This window comes from Hemitrygon akajei, unplaced genomic scaffold, assembly GCF_048418815.1.
Source record: "Hemitrygon akajei unplaced genomic scaffold, sHemAka1.3 Scf000127, whole genome shotgun sequence".
NCBI classification, from domain to species: domain Eukaryota; kingdom Metazoa; phylum Chordata; class Chondrichthyes; order Myliobatiformes; family Dasyatidae; genus Hemitrygon; species Hemitrygon akajei.
In genome coordinates this window covers 1303728-1319197 of record NW_027332013.1, presented here as the reverse complement: position 1 = coordinate 1319197, position 15470 = coordinate 1303728, and the positions used below count along the sequence as shown (strand labels likewise).

The following is a 15470-nucleotide window of genomic DNA, read 5'->3' as shown; positions in this document are numbered from 1 at the left end:
AAGCAGGAAATAGAAACTGCTCACCCTTTTCACTTCTGATCCCACGATGAGGACTGGTGTGGGTTCCCTCGACTTCCCCTTTCTGAATCCACAATCAATTCCTTTCTCTTCATGATGTTGAGTGCAAGGTTGTTGCAAGAACTTGCTGATCTATCTCACTCCTGTACTCCTCCTCATCACCATCTGAAATTCCAGCAACAATAGTTGTGTCGTCGGCAAGTTTATAGATGAGCCTCGACACACAGACGTGGTGTAGAGAGAGTAGAGCAGTGGGCTGAGCACGCATCGTTGAGGTGTGCCAGTGTTGATTGTCAGCAAGGAGGAGATGTTATTTCTGATCCACACAGACTGTGGTCCCCTGGTGAGTATCCAGTTGCAGAAGGAGGTACAGAGGCCCAGGTTTTGGAGCTTGTTGATTACAATTGAGGGTCTGATTGTGTTGAACGCTGAGTTGTAATCAGCAGCCTGACTTGTGTATTGCTATTGTGCAGCTAATCTAAGGCTGAGTGGAGAGGCCTCATGTTCGACGACACAACCCCTTATTCTGCGCAAACCCCCAAATCCACATGCATCCCCCAAAGTCATGTGCCTACAAACCACCAATCCATAGCTCAATCACCAACTCAGTGCGCACCCACACATGCTGACACCCCCCCGCAAACAGAACCCTCAGAGCACGAATTATTTCAAACAGTTCAGGAAATGGCGGTCTCAGTATTAAAAATCCCCACTCCAGATCGGCCGACACATCCAATTCTGGGTGTCACTCAATATCCGTGTACAGCCACATGTGCACCTCCATAATGGACGACACAGCCCTAAGTTTGCACAATTCGCGAATTAGTGCGCACCGTCATATTGGAGAATGAATACACTCTGTGTCCGTGCACAACCCCCAATCCCTAAATGTGCGCTATCCCCATTTCAGTGCACACCCGAAATCCCTAAATGTGCGCTATCCCCATTTCAGTGCGCACCCCAAATCCCTAAATGTGCGCTATCCGCATTTCAGTGCGCACCCCAAATCCCTAAATGTACGCTATCCCCATGTCAGTGCGCACCCCAAATCCCTAAATGTGCGCTCTCCCCATTTCAGTGCGCGCCCCAAATCCGCTAACACTCCAAATGCACTTTAGATTATCTCAGAACCAGAATCGTGTCACAGTTCAGAAAATGGCTGCCTCGACAATGAAATTCTAATTTAATCCATTCTCGCCATGCCCATCCCCAAATCTTTGTGCAACCCCCAAAGCCGAGGGCATCCCTACATGCACAACAGTTAATCCCAGGACAAGAATCATTTCAGAGTTCACAAAATATCGTCCTCCGCACAATAGCAAGAAGAAAGTTCAAAGTGCAAAGAGCAAAGACTTGCTGTGCATTCCCAAACCAAAATCTGTGGATGCACCATGAGGTATATCCTCTGCTGAAGCCTAAATCTGTGGCATTCAAAACCATTCAAAAACTGTACCAGAAAACCGGGTATGTCTTGCGCAGGGCTACTTAAAGCGAGAAAAGACTATTTCGAACGAGTATGGAGGCAACATCGGATGTACAGCAGCTCTGTCAGGGTTTACTTCCTGCAAAGCGAAACCCAATAGTATGCAAACGCGAGGAAATCTGCAGATTCTAGAAAATTAATCAATACACACAAAATCAATACACACAAGGAGAATCACTGTCGACGTTTCGGGCCGAGACCCTTCGTCAGGACTAACTGAAAGGAAAGATAGTAAGAGATTTGAAAGTAGGAGGGGAGGGGAAAATGCGAAATGATAGGAGAAGACCGGAGGGGGTGGGGGGAAGCTGAGAGCCAGACAGGTGATTGGCAAAAGGGATACAGAGGTAGAGAAGGGAAAGGATCATGGGACGGGAGGCCTAGGGAGAAAGAAAGAAAGTGGGAGGGGAGCACCAGAGGGAAATGGAAAACAGGCAGAGTGATGGACAGAGAGAAAAAAAAAACTTAAATATATCAGGGAAGGAGTAAGACGGGGAGGAGGGGCATTAACGGAAGTTAGAGATGTCAATGTTCATGCCATCAGGTTGGAGGCTACTCAGCCGGTATATAAGATGTTGTTCCTCCAACCTGAGTTTGGATTCATCTTGATAGCAGAGGAGGCCATGGATAGACATATCAGAATGGGAATGGGGCGTGGAATTAAAATGTGTGGCCACTGGGAGATCCTGCTTTCTCAGGCGGACAGAGCATATGTGTTCAGCGAAACGGTCTCCGAGTCTGCGTCGGGTCTGACCAATATATAAAAGGCCACACTGGGAGCACCGGACGCAGTATACAACACCAGCCGACTCACAGGTGAAGTGTCGCCTCATCTGGAAGGACTGTCTGGGGCCCTGAATGGTAGTGAGGGAGGAAGTGTAAGGGCAGGTGTAGTACTTGTACCGCTTGCAAGGATAAGTGCCAGGAGAGAGATCGGTGGGAAGGGATGGGGGGGGGGGGGTGGGGGGGGGGGAGGACGAGTACAACGCGTAGGGAGCGAACCCTGCGGAAAGCAGAAAGAGGGGGAAGGGAAAGATGTGCTTGATAGTGGGATCCTGTTGGAGGTGGCGTAAGTTACGGAGAATTATACGTTGGATCTGGAGGCTGGTGGGATGGTAGGTGAGTACAAGGGGAACCCTATCCCGAGTGGGGTGGAGGGCGGATGGGGTGAGGGGAAATGTGCGGGAAATGGGAGAGATGCGTTTCAGAACAGAGTTGATGGTGGAAGAAGGGAAGCCCCTTTGTTTAAAAAAGAAAGACATCTCCTTCGTCCTGGAATGAAAAGCAGATGCGGCGGAGACGGAGGAATTGTGAGAAGGGGATAGCATTTTTGCAAGAGGCAGGGAGCGAAGAGGAATAGTCCAGGTAGATGTTAGAGTCTGTAGGCTTATAGTAGATATCAGTAGATAGGCCGTCTCCAGAAATGGAGACAGAAAGATCAAGAAAGGGAAGGGATGTGTCGGAAATGGACCAGGTAAATTTGAGGGCAGGGTGAAAGTTGGAGGCAAAGTTAATGAAGTCAACGAGCTCAGCATGTGTGCAGGAGGCAGCGCCAATGCAGTCGTCGATGTAGCGAAGGAAAAGAGGGAGACGGATACCCGTATAGACTTGGAACTTGGACTGTTCCACAAAGCCAACAAAAAGGCAGGCATAACTGGGACCCATGCGGGTGGTCATGGCTACACCCTTGGTTTGGAGGAACTGGGAGGAACCAAAGGAGAAATTATTGAGAGTAAGAACTAATTCCGCTGGACGGAGGAGAGTGGTGTAGAGGAGAATTGATTAGGTCTGGAATCCAAAAAGAAGCGAAGAGCTTTGAGACCGTCCGGGTGGAGGATGGAGGTATATAGGGACTGGACGTCCATGGTGAAAACAAGGCGGTGGGGTCCAGGGAACTTAAAATCATTGACAAAATTCAAAGCGTGAGAAGTGTCACGAACATAGACGGGAAGAGATTGAACAAGGGGGGATAAGACAGTGTCAAGTTATGCAGAAATGATTTCAGTGGGGCAGGAGCAAGCTGAGACAATAGGTCTACCTGCACAGGCAGGTTTGTGGATCTTGGGTAGGAGGTAGAAACGGGAAGTGCGGGGTGTGGGAACTTTGAGGTTGGTGGCAGTGGATGGGAGATCCCCAGAGCTGATAAGGTTGGTGATGGTATAGGAGACAGTAACCTGGTGCTCCTTAGTGGGGTCATGATCAAGGGGTAAATAAGAGGAGATATCAGAGAGTTTTCGCTGTACCTCGGCCAGGTAGAGGTCAGTCCGCCAGACAACAACAGCTCCCCTCTTATCAGAGGGTCTTATAGTGAGGTTGGGATTGGTGCGGAGGGAGCGGAGAGCAGAGCATTCGGAAGGAGTCAGGTTGGAATTGGAACAGGGTGTGGTGCAGTCAAAACGGTTGATATCCCGTCGGCGATTAGCAATAAAGAGATCCAGAGCAGGCAGAAGACCAGAGCGGGGTGTCCATGAAGACAAGGCGGGCTGAAGACGGGAAAAGGGGTCATCGGTGGAGGTAGGAGAGTCCTTGCCAAAGAAGTAAGCTCGGAGACAGAGCCGGCGGAAGATGACTTCAGCGTCATGGCGTACGCAGAACTCGTTGAGGTGTGGGTGAAGAGGGATAAAGCTGAGGCCCTTACTGAAGACAGAGCGCTCTGCCTCAGAGAGTTGAACGTCGGAGGGAGTGGTAAAGACCCGGCACGGATGAGAGATGGGATCAGAGGGGGGAGGGAGGCTGGTATTGTCAGTGGAGAGGGAAGGGTTGAGGTGACATGAAGATGGAGCCTCTGAGGGCCCAGGAGTTGACGATGGGATCTGAGAGAGAGGGGATTGCAGAGTGGTGGTGGGGGAAGTGGAGAACGGCCTTTAATAAAGCCCGTTTGATTCATAGAGATGATTTTAGTTAAAATATTTTCAGGATAAAGGGATCGAAAATGGCGGAGATGATCAACAATAAAAATAATCCGGGATTCCATAATGGGGGTAAAAAAAGAAAAAGAAAACAACCAAATTACAAAGCCCAGAAAAAAAGTCAATATCTATCGACGCAAGCCCCAGGAAAAACATTGATGCTGTTATAGCTCCGCCTACATGAATTTAAAAAAAGTAATCTCTGTCTCCCTCTCCCGGGCATAAATCTCATTACAGACGACATATATCTCAGTATAGTTAACTTGAAAGGATAGTGTTTTTCCTATAAAACAAAACGACCTTCAATTTGAAAGTAACCTTCATAGTATTAGATAAGGGAAGAAAAACACATCCAAAACAATTCTTGAAATATTTGCACAAAAGAAAACGTAAAGAAATCCAAGCAATTACTTCACAAAAAAACTTTAGAAAAGCATACAGAACAAAAAAAAAACAGTTGTTTTTTTTAAATGCTGCAGACAAAAAAAAGCTAGATGGTTCAGAATTATCTACAGTCTTTCAACAGTCCTCCTGCTATATCTTCGAAGGTTAAAACCACCAAACCCAGTCTTTTTCGAAGCTAAGAATATATTTTAAGGTAAAAACTTTCTATTACCATCAAATCTTCCAATTTCATCGCTTTACACCACGAGACCATCAAATTATTATAAATTATTCAAACTTCAGATTCGTCATCAGACTCGTCAGACAAAGAGTTAATAAAACGCAATGCTTCGGCTGGATCATCAAAAATACGAGCTCCAGAATTTTTAACAAAAAGCCTTAATTTGGCTGGCTATTGTAATAATGCAATAGTCCCTGTCTCTAAGACGGAGAAAACGCACAACGACATGTCTGTTTTGACCTTCATCAAAAGATTTTAAAGCACCGGTTCTGTGAGCCGATTCAAGCTCCGGGGGTTGCGAACAAACCTCCGGAAATAAAGACCGAAACATTTAATCAAAATAATCCAGTGTGTCGGCAGATTCTGACTTCTCTTGTAATCCAACAATTCGAATATTATTCCGACGCGATTGAGCTTCCAAACCCACGATCCGTTGTTTTGCCTTTTCCAAACGAGAGGAAAGGTCAGCCGCATTTCGATTAACTTCTTTAAGATCGAGGCTCTGAGAGTCAATTTTTTCTTCAAATTTCTCTTTTAGTTGAGTTATTTCAGTGCAGATACCGGTGATTCGAGATTCCAATCTCATGACTCAAGGGGCTTCTTTCGAGAACTCGTCAGCTTTTTTTTAGATTTTCCATTAGAGGGGTCGGGATTTCGTCTGGTGCTCTTTGAAGTAGCCATAATTATAACTATTGTTATACAAATTCGAATGAATAGAGTTAAAATTTCAAAGTTTAAATCGGAAAAGGGAGAGATTAAAGACGGACAATAAGCAACTAAGTCTTACATGTCCGTAGCGGGAGGTGGAGTCCGGAAGGACTTTGGATTGAATTATGGAAAGGATGTTTCCCATGGTGGGAGAGTTTAGGATAAGAGGGCATAGCCTCAGGAGAGAGGGGCGCCGTTTCAAAACAGAGATGCAGGAAATCTTTCAGAGAAAGGGTGGTGAATTTGTGGAATTTCTTGCCACATGCAGCTGCAGAGCCCACGGCGTTGGGTGCATTTCAGGCAGACATTGATAGTTTCTTGATTGGACATGGCATCAAAGGTTCAGGGGAGAAGGCCGGTAGCTGGGGTTGAGGAGCAGGGAAAGAAAGGATCAACCATGAGTGAATGGTGGAGCAGACTCGATGGGCCGGATGACCTGACTCTGCTTCCATGTCTTATGGCTTTATGGAAATGAGGATTGAACAGGAGACTGCGAGACTTTGTCTGAGTTTTATATTAGGACGGTCGGTGCTGGTACGGGTGGGAACCCACAACGCCGTATTTGTAACCCTTTATTATCTAATGTTATGATTAATGATATTCTCTCTGAGACAGGCACTGAGGTGTGTAAATCTCTATATGCAGATGATGGAGCTCTATGGCTTAGAGGCATATATTGCAATTATACTGAATATTTGATCAAATTAGCAGCTAATAATTTGGAACAGTCGGCAAATATATGAGAATTTAAGCTTTCAGTCGCTCATGAACTAGTTCTGTGTTTTATAAATGTGATTAATAGGCATGCAGTTGATTTGAAATGATATAGTCATACTCTTCAAGACGTTATAACGGTAAGATTTCCAGGCATGTGGATGGATAATCAGCTGGCATGGAAGCGTCATATCAGAAAAAAATAACATTAAATATTCTCAGTTGTCTATATGGGTATTCTGGGGAGCTACATGAATATCATTGTCGACCATGTTCATTTGTTTAATTGGATCTGTTCTTGATTATGGCTGTGTGACTTGGAGATCAGCGTCATCTTCAATTTTAAAGTGTTCGGAAGAGTTCTGGCGCAATAAGGTGGTCCCCTGTTTCAGCTTTACTGGTTGAAATGAGCCAAGTATAACTGCGGAGATTGCAGTTGACATTAACAAACTGGACTGATTAGATGGGAGAAATAAATTACCATCCTGTTGAAGTTGTGTTCGAGGACGGTTGGCAACATCACACGAAGAGTGTTTTCAAGTTTAGGTGGCTGGGATCTTATCGCGCTGGGAAGGTGGGATTGTGGGATTACGCAATATTCCCCAATGTCACGTTCTCTGAAACCCCATCTTGTTTTGCCTCTGACTAGCTGATTTTAGGTCACAGAGCTTAATAAGTCTAAGAATTCTGCAATGTCCGAGAGTCTGTTGGTTCATCAGTATATTTTGGAAAACTATTATGATATATTAACTGTTGCAGAAGAATCAAAAGCTAACAACTGAGACGTTCCTCTGGCTGTTTCTGTGCCTTAATTACAGGTAACGACAAAGACACAACTTACTTACCATGATATCAGTACATAGAGAAGAATTTGTTGCCATCATTTTAGGCTTACACTGGGTGGAGGAAATTTGTCCGTGTAAAGCACTAATTTATTCACATGCCTTTTCGGTTTTGATGATTCTTAACACAATTTATTCCAGCGGTCGGTCAGATTTACTGTTGGAAACTTCTTATGAGTTTTATGGGGCTTCTTATGGGTCTCAACCTGCACGGGGAGGTTGAGTTACAAAAGCTGATACAATTCCAGCCGTGGATAAAGACCTTCCACCCGGCAAATCAGAAGCTAAGGGGTTGGTGGTATTGAGAATTATAGCAAGACTGTTGGGATAATGAGCATAAAGGAAACACCACTGCAGAATGCGTAACTGTTAGCTTAATGGGGGAACGGAATAAAACAAGAAGTGAGAGAATTTTATTCAAAAAAGAAGCAGTGAAGGTTTTTTTTTTCTCATTCTCTGCACCACACTCCAGTCCAGTTAGTGGCGGGAATCCGACTTTAATTTGATCTTTTAACCAAACCCTGCCCCATTTCGTTACATTAGCAAATCATTCAAGGGGAAGGCGGAGAGTAGAGTGATTGACATTGGATTAGGCAGCCAGTAATCGACTAGATCCCTGCCGTTTTGTGGTCTGTAAGGTTGATGGGCCGCAAAAAGAACAGATGGACATATGCACAGACCAATGGCTGGACAGCGTTTCGGTGCAGGTCTTTGACTGTCATCTGGCAGGTCCAATGCGGTACTGAGTCTCCAGGACGGTGCCTAGCCCCTCACAAAACACACACTGTCCTAACGTTCCAGAGCTGCCGGTCGATGCGACAACCTGCCGGGAATAACACCTGGGTGATCAGGGGGTGAATGTGAGGAGCTGGAACTCTCACTGCAACCGCCTTTGGCTTGTGCTCAGGACGCGGCTTTATTAATGAACTGAAGCACCGAGGTGACCGGATATTTCACCGCGCTGATCACCTGCTCCCTGAATTTCGACTGAGTCACCGCGTAAATAAATATGTTCGTGCAGCAGCTGAAATTCATCAGCAAAACCCCGACGTAGTGAAAGATCGATTCAGAATGATTGAATTCGAATCCTTTTCCTGAGACCTGATAATATATGACATTTACAAAATGTGTCATCCACAGGAGGATGAAGCTGCCGGAGAGGGTGAAGAGTAAAACCACAGACCTCCTCCTGCTCTCCATCTCCGGGTCACTGCGGTTCTCCCCCTTGCTCTGACCCTTCAGCCCCTTACGGACCCGACTGGCCACTAAAATGTGTTTGACCGTCAGAGTGTTGAGCAGCAGGATCCCAGCGAAAGGGAGAAACGGGGTTAAAAACGTATCGAGCCAGTCATATCCAACCCACCAGGGGTCAGTGAAATAACTGTCCTTGGTTATACAGAACCACGGTACATTGTCGATGATCATCCAGGGTTCCCATGTGAAGTATCGGGGAACGTTTCTCAGACACGACAGCACGCCGGTTGCTGTTTGAACCACAGCCGCAGTTTTCCCGGTGCAATATTTTGTTTTCAGTTTCTGGCAGCAAATGGCGACAAACCGGTCAAAGGTGAAAGTGACGGTGAACCAGACAGAACAGTGTGTGACTGTGAAGCTCAGAACATCGATAACACTGCACACAGGGGTGATGTCCAGAAAACTCCACCGGAAGTAATAGAATGTGATTTGAGTCAAAATGACGTTGGTGACAATGGTCAGTAGATCGGTCGCTGCCATGGCCACCAGGTAGCGAGTGGTGCAGGTAGAGAGGCCGCAGTTTCCCCGGGACAGGATCACAATCGCCACTACATTCACTGGAGAGAGAGAGGGAGAGAAACAGACACTGGGCATTACTTGACACATTCTCCGGGAATTCACACTGGGTCGAGTTGCAGCTAAAGATGTCTGTGAACGGCTGCTAATCTAGCACCAGACGGGTCACACTATCTCTGAACTGTTTTCTTCAGTGTGGAGATAAAGCAATGTGTGGGGAATCGTCGGCGATATAAACGAGCTGAATGAGCAACAACGATCGCTGCTGATCCCGATTCCAGTCGCTGATGAAGCTGGTTTCACTGACTTAACCGTGACTCAGCAGGACTCTGGACAATCAGCATCTGATGTTTTTAAGATGAGATACGGAGGGGAGAAACACACTGAAAACAGTGGAAACAGTATTAGCAAACAGAGACTGAGTGGCTCAGTTAACGGATTAATTCTACACCGCAGTTCAATTCGATAACACTCGTGATCAGATCCCTGGACACCGGATCGGGTGATCAGACCAAATTATTGACAAAAGGCAGCGTGATAAGATTGTGACAGACTCCACAGGGAGACACGAAACACAGCACCAGGGGCTCTCTTTGATCAATAACTCAGAAACAGTGAATCTGACAATGAAACCCCTCCCCCCCAGTCACACCTTCTCGGAGAGCTACCTGTCCTCAGCACTGGGACAAATCTGGACAAGGTATCATTAAAGGCAAGAACAGCGTTTGAGTCGATCCCGTGAGTTAGAGGAGAGACAGAGGATTAGTTCCCTTTGTCGTTGAATATGAAAAATCGGAAAGTGGAATTGACAGGATCGATATCTCTGACGAATATTTGTACAGTGATCATCAAGTTGGAAGATTGTAAAATGATCATGAATAGGTTCACACCGGTAACAATCAGAAATTCCAAACATGAATCCCTCTGCTCACGCACTGGGAACTCCAACAACGGCAATGAACACGTACAATATTTTCTCCACACTCATGTACATTTCCAACAATGCAGACATTTTCTCTGTCCAGTGATTTGGCCCCCCTGTGTTACACGCGATCTCTCGGAATGAAATGTTGAGGCAGCACATGCCTCGGGTTTTTAATACAATTCAGTGACTCCACAGGGACAGATTTCAACAGATTTAAAAATAAAAAGTTTAAATTATTTACAAATCGATTACATCAGACAGGTGAAATTTCCGCGGTGACGGATACCGATTAAACTATTCAATTAATATGAAGACCATTGGGAGTTAATTTGTCCCAACGCAGGTGACTGAACCGTCCGAGTTATCTTATCAACTAAATGTGCTTCCAGTGTAAAATATGCACTTCAAAGTAACCATTTAACAAAATATTGAAGTAAATTATGCATTGTAGCTTGTGAAAATGTATTGAATCACGGACACTACACCGGCTGGTGACGTAGTGGCATCAGCGCCGGGCTCCCGAGTTCCAATCCAGCCGGCTCCAAAAACGCCTGGACAGGGATGGGCTCCGCCAGGTTTCAGATGCCCAAGTCACGTCGTGTGATGAGCAATCACCAAAAAGATCGGTGTAAAAAGCTTGTGACAGTGCCCCGACGACTCCACGTGTGTGTGTGTGTGTGTGTGTGTGTGTGTGTGTGTGTGTGTGTGTGTGTGTGTGTGTGTGTGTGTCTGTGTGTTTGTGTGTGTCTCTCAGTGTGTGGATAGACTGACTGTCTCTGCCTGACCCTGCCGGGCTATACACGTGTCCATCTCCAATTCACTTTATCCCCCTTGGTTTAGTCCCTTCTCATCTGTCTCTTCAAACTGCACAGTTCAACAAACTTCACAAAATGGCTGTCTGAACAATAAAAGAGATAAGAACGGAGGGCATAATTCAAATTGTATTTATTAGTAATGTATGTACAAATGGAATAACTTTGAAACTTTTCGCAGCTCCAAATCAGGAGGCACCCCCACATGCACATTAGATTGTGCCAGATAAAGAATCATTTCAAACAGTTCACAAAAAGTTCTTCTCCATTCAAAACATAGCAAGAACAAGGGTGAAGGTTGATATTGCATTTATTATTAAAGTATGGATAAACGGTAAAACCTCGAGATTCGACACCCCTCCAGATGCCCCGCCTCACCCAGGTTATTGTTCACCTCCAAATCCGCCAACACACCCAACTTTGTGCAAATCAGTCTGCACCCAGAAATCTGTGCTCACCAGAAAATCCTCAATGAACCTTTAAATCAGTGTCCACCCCAAAGCTTCCGACACCACGAAATCCTTGTGCACTCACACATTCGCTGACATACCCCTGAAGCTGAGCACATCCGCAAAGCTGGATGCTCCGCCAAACCCGTCCGCACCACTCGATTCACTGGCAAATCCCGAAATATGCCTGTATCCCCATTTATCTGACCAAACAATAACATGTATCATCCTGTCCTGGTGACGTCTGACCTGCCAATCCCCTGCAATATTGTCACAGTATGTCCCCAGAAAATCTTTTTCGCAATCTTCACCACTTTCCTCACCACGGCTTCTGCCCATTTATACTTAATAAGGTTACTGGGACACTGATACTTCTTCACTTTCCTAAACGCCTTGTTCCAGTCCCTAATCGCCTCTGCACACTCCTCAGTCCACAGTGATACAGCCTTTCTCCTATTAATTCTGTTTGTAATGGGAATCACTTCCATCTCAGTTTGCTGAATAACGTGACATAACCTTTCATTGTAAAAATACACATCTTCGTCAATATTCTGCAGCGGTTCTAAAGCTACAGTGAATATTAAATCTCGTACCCTTTCAGACACACAAGTTGAAAAACTGTTCTTTAATCAAACCATTACCATCATTCCGCAAACAAACCCTCAGTGAACTGCGTTAAAATCTCAGCAGCGGACAGCTCTTCGTGAGCGAGAACAAAATATACTTTCTCACAACTCAGTAGGAAGTTCTCCACAAGCGTTGTAAACCATAATCAGTTTTATTCAACTACCTGCTGAATCAAATATTTCTACAGCAAATCCCACATACGGTCCATTCACATTCACAACTCTACACCCTGCCTCCTTTCTTATAAAACTGTCAGCACTACCTCTCTATCAAATGACCAATCACGCCAAACGACAATATAATCCTGCACAGAAAAAAAACTTAACTGTGAAGATAAACTCTTTTCCTGAATACTCAAAACATCGGGGGATTCTGACAAATGAGAAACAGACTTCTTAATGTGTTGACGATGAAAAATCAGGCTGGGATAGACTAGGATGCAGATACTCCACCCATCAGATCTTCATTTACAGCTTCCAACATAACACCGGTTACACCGAGATACCTTTCTGCAGCTTTCACAATCATTTTATGTTTTTGCCCGTAGGACGAGATGTCTGATCAGTACAATTCACCACATCCATTATTAACATCACAAACTCCATTGTATCCTCCAGTACAGTATCTTTCCTGAGAGAACTGTGATGCCGACATATATCCACTGACCCTCTAGTCTATTCTCTGACTGGGAACACTTTATTAAGTTTAGCAGAGTCAGAGTCAGATTTAACTTTTTGCAAGGTCTCTGCATAAGACACACCCAACTGTACTTTAACCTGTTGAACTGATCCGCCTCTATTTTCCTAAGGCAACATAGTTGCTGTTTTCACATTCCCACCTTTCTCCATGACTGAAATTCACATTAACTAATCATCTCATTTGACTGACAGGTTCCTCTGCCAGTGACAGCAGGGGACAGTGAAGGGTCTGAACTACGATAGGCCTGGTGGAAATCTGCCCCAAACTCAGACCCTCCTTGTCTGCTCTATCGCTATGGCGGAGTTCAGCGATACTGCTGTCGGTGGCCGTCGGCCGCGGCCTCTACAGGGACCAGCGTGGCTCTCCGTGCACACCTCCGACTGTCTGTCCCGGCGATGTTTGCCAGACCTCCCTCAGCCTCCGCCGATGCAGAGAAAATTGCTCCACCAGCCGGCAGCAGGCACTCTGGGAGTTATGAACTACGATCCTCCACACTCCTGGTGAATCACCTCTGGAGATCTGCACAAAATATACTTTGTTTAGAATTCAACAGTTTAAGAAACTTATCAGGTCAGGCACAATCTGTTGAGAGGAATACTGTCGAAGTTTCGGATGAAACCCTCCAGTTTCAGCATTGAGAGTGGCCCTTCCAGGCTGCACTGGTGCCCACCAAAATTGTCCCATCTGCCTGCGTGTGAGCCATTTCCTCTGGGCATGAGTTAGCTTGAATTGTCACATGGGTACAGGTGCTGAAAGGTTATTTTCTCTGCTGCAGGAGTCTTTGACTAAACCTTTCCTATTCTGTACATAATCACAATGCCTTTTAAATTTGTCTCAGTACAGGACCACAAAGGAGGTAGTGTTTAGTCTCTTATCGAGCAGTGAGGTGGATTGTTTACTCAGAGCCTGGTAGGATATACTGCAGATTATTGAGAGAGGCAGGAAATGACATCACTAGTGACTTGTCCAATATATTTGTGTTCTCTGTAGCCACGAGTAAGATCTCAGAAAAGCGCTGACCAATCTTATACTGTTATTTACGAACGGAGATGGATAATCCTGGAAAATATAGACTCACGTTAGGGGTAGAGACGTTTTTGGAGAAGATTCTTAGGGACTGCATGTAGAGTTATCAAACTCCTCACACATCAACATACCCATCGTCTCCTCCAGAGTGTGATAGTCTGTTTTCCGACGGCCCTTTCGGCCGGCACCAGGACCATCCCTCCCGTCCATGTACCTGTCCAAGTGTCTCAATGGAACCTCATTTCACACCTTCCACTGGCGTCTCATTCCACACTCACACTGTCCTCTGAGTAAAGAAGTTCCTTCACATTTTACGCTTAAACCCTTTTCCATTTACCCCGAACTTATGACCTCTTATTCACTTCTCACCCAACCTGAGGGGGGAAAGCCCCAGCTTAGGTGCGACAAAACCCTTTGAATCTTCCTCTCCAAATCGGGCCCTCAGCTCCTGGAAACATCATTATAAATATTCGCTCTAATCGTTCAAGTTCCTTGATGTTATTTTTCGTGTAGATGGGTGACCCTGGATAGATACACGGAGCTTAGAAAAATAGAGGGCTATGGGTAAGCCTAGGCAGTTCAATTGTAAGGACAGGTTCAGCACAGCTATGTGGGCCGAAGGACCTTCAGTATAATGTAGGTTTCCTCTGATCCAAACTGCACACAATACTCCAGGATTGTCCTCAGTAACGTCCTTTACAACTTCAACATAACATTGCAATTCGTGTACTCAGTACTTTAATTCATGAAAGCCAATGTGCCAAAGGCTCTCTTCATGACCCTGCCCTGAACTATGGAACTGTATTCCCGGATCCCTCTGCTCCCCGCAGACCACAATCCCCGACCAGTCACTGTCTGAGTCCGACCCTGTTGTTCCCGGCAAAGCGCAACACCTCACATCGGTCCTCATTACATTCCAGCTGCAAAACCGTCAGCCCATTTATCCAGCTGCTAAACTCATCTCCAAGTTTTGATAATCTGCCTCACTGGCACTCCTGCTCTGTATCCGGGTGTCATCTGAAAATCCAGTTTACCATATTCCCATTGAAATCCAAAGTTACGTGGAGCTGAGGAGGACGATGGCGCCTAACGGCTACTCCTTGTTTGCAACTTCGGAAAGAGCTCTTGTTCTAATTTAATATCTCTATTTTTCCCTTTCATATTTCTTTTGAAGACCCCGACCTGGAATTACAAACTGACTTTGGTTCTCTGCGGGAATGGGATCCGTTCTCGGAGTCTGACGACTGGCCGTTATTCGATATACCAAGGACGAGGGCTAAAACACCAGCGCGCCTTCAGTATTCCGGGATTTCGTGGCTCTGGAGGCGGGTGGAGTCGAGGTCGGTGCCGTTGCAGGAAATCGGTGCGTCGTGGGAGACGGAAGATCGAAAGCAGCGAGCCGGCTGCTGGCCCTGTACCCGGGCACAGAGGTCGAATAAAGCGACACAACAGATATTGAAAATCTTATATCAGCGAGCTGTTTGTTATGTCCCCCTCTCGCTGTAAAACGGGGACGTTTTTCCCTTATGAGAGAGAGAGAGAGAGAGAGAGAGAGAGAGAGAGAGAGAGAGAGAGAGAGAGAGAGAGAGAGGAGAGAGAGAGAGAGAGAGAGAGAGAGAGAGAGAGAGAGATATGGGCGTGGGGGGGAGAGGCTGTGGTATGTTGAATTACCGGGTAAAAGTGTCGTTTTCGGGGTTCTGCAAGTCAGTGTCTCTACTGACGCTTTGCTGCACGTTTCAGTGCTCGGTGGAGGGCGCTGATGCTTTCGTTAACTGGTAGGTGGGGGGGGGGGGAGATGGTTGCATTACTATGCTTACGCGTGGGTGGGGTGAATTGGGGGGAATTTGGGGTGCTAGCATTTATCTC

The 15470-nt window shown here is 45.9% G+C and overlaps 1 long non-coding RNA gene across 1 annotated transcript in view; it reads left to right on the top strand.

Moving 5' to 3' along the window:
- LOC140723697 (uncharacterized) overlaps positions 1–14892 on the top strand; it is a 30548-nt gene extending 15656 nt beyond the window's left edge. The window contains exon 4 of the long non-coding RNA XR_012097949.1: positions 14779–14892. This is a non-coding gene — a long non-coding RNA (uncharacterized lncRNA). The remainder of the gene's footprint in view (positions 1–14778) is intronic.
- The last annotated feature ends 578 nt before the right edge of the window (positions 14893–15470 follow it).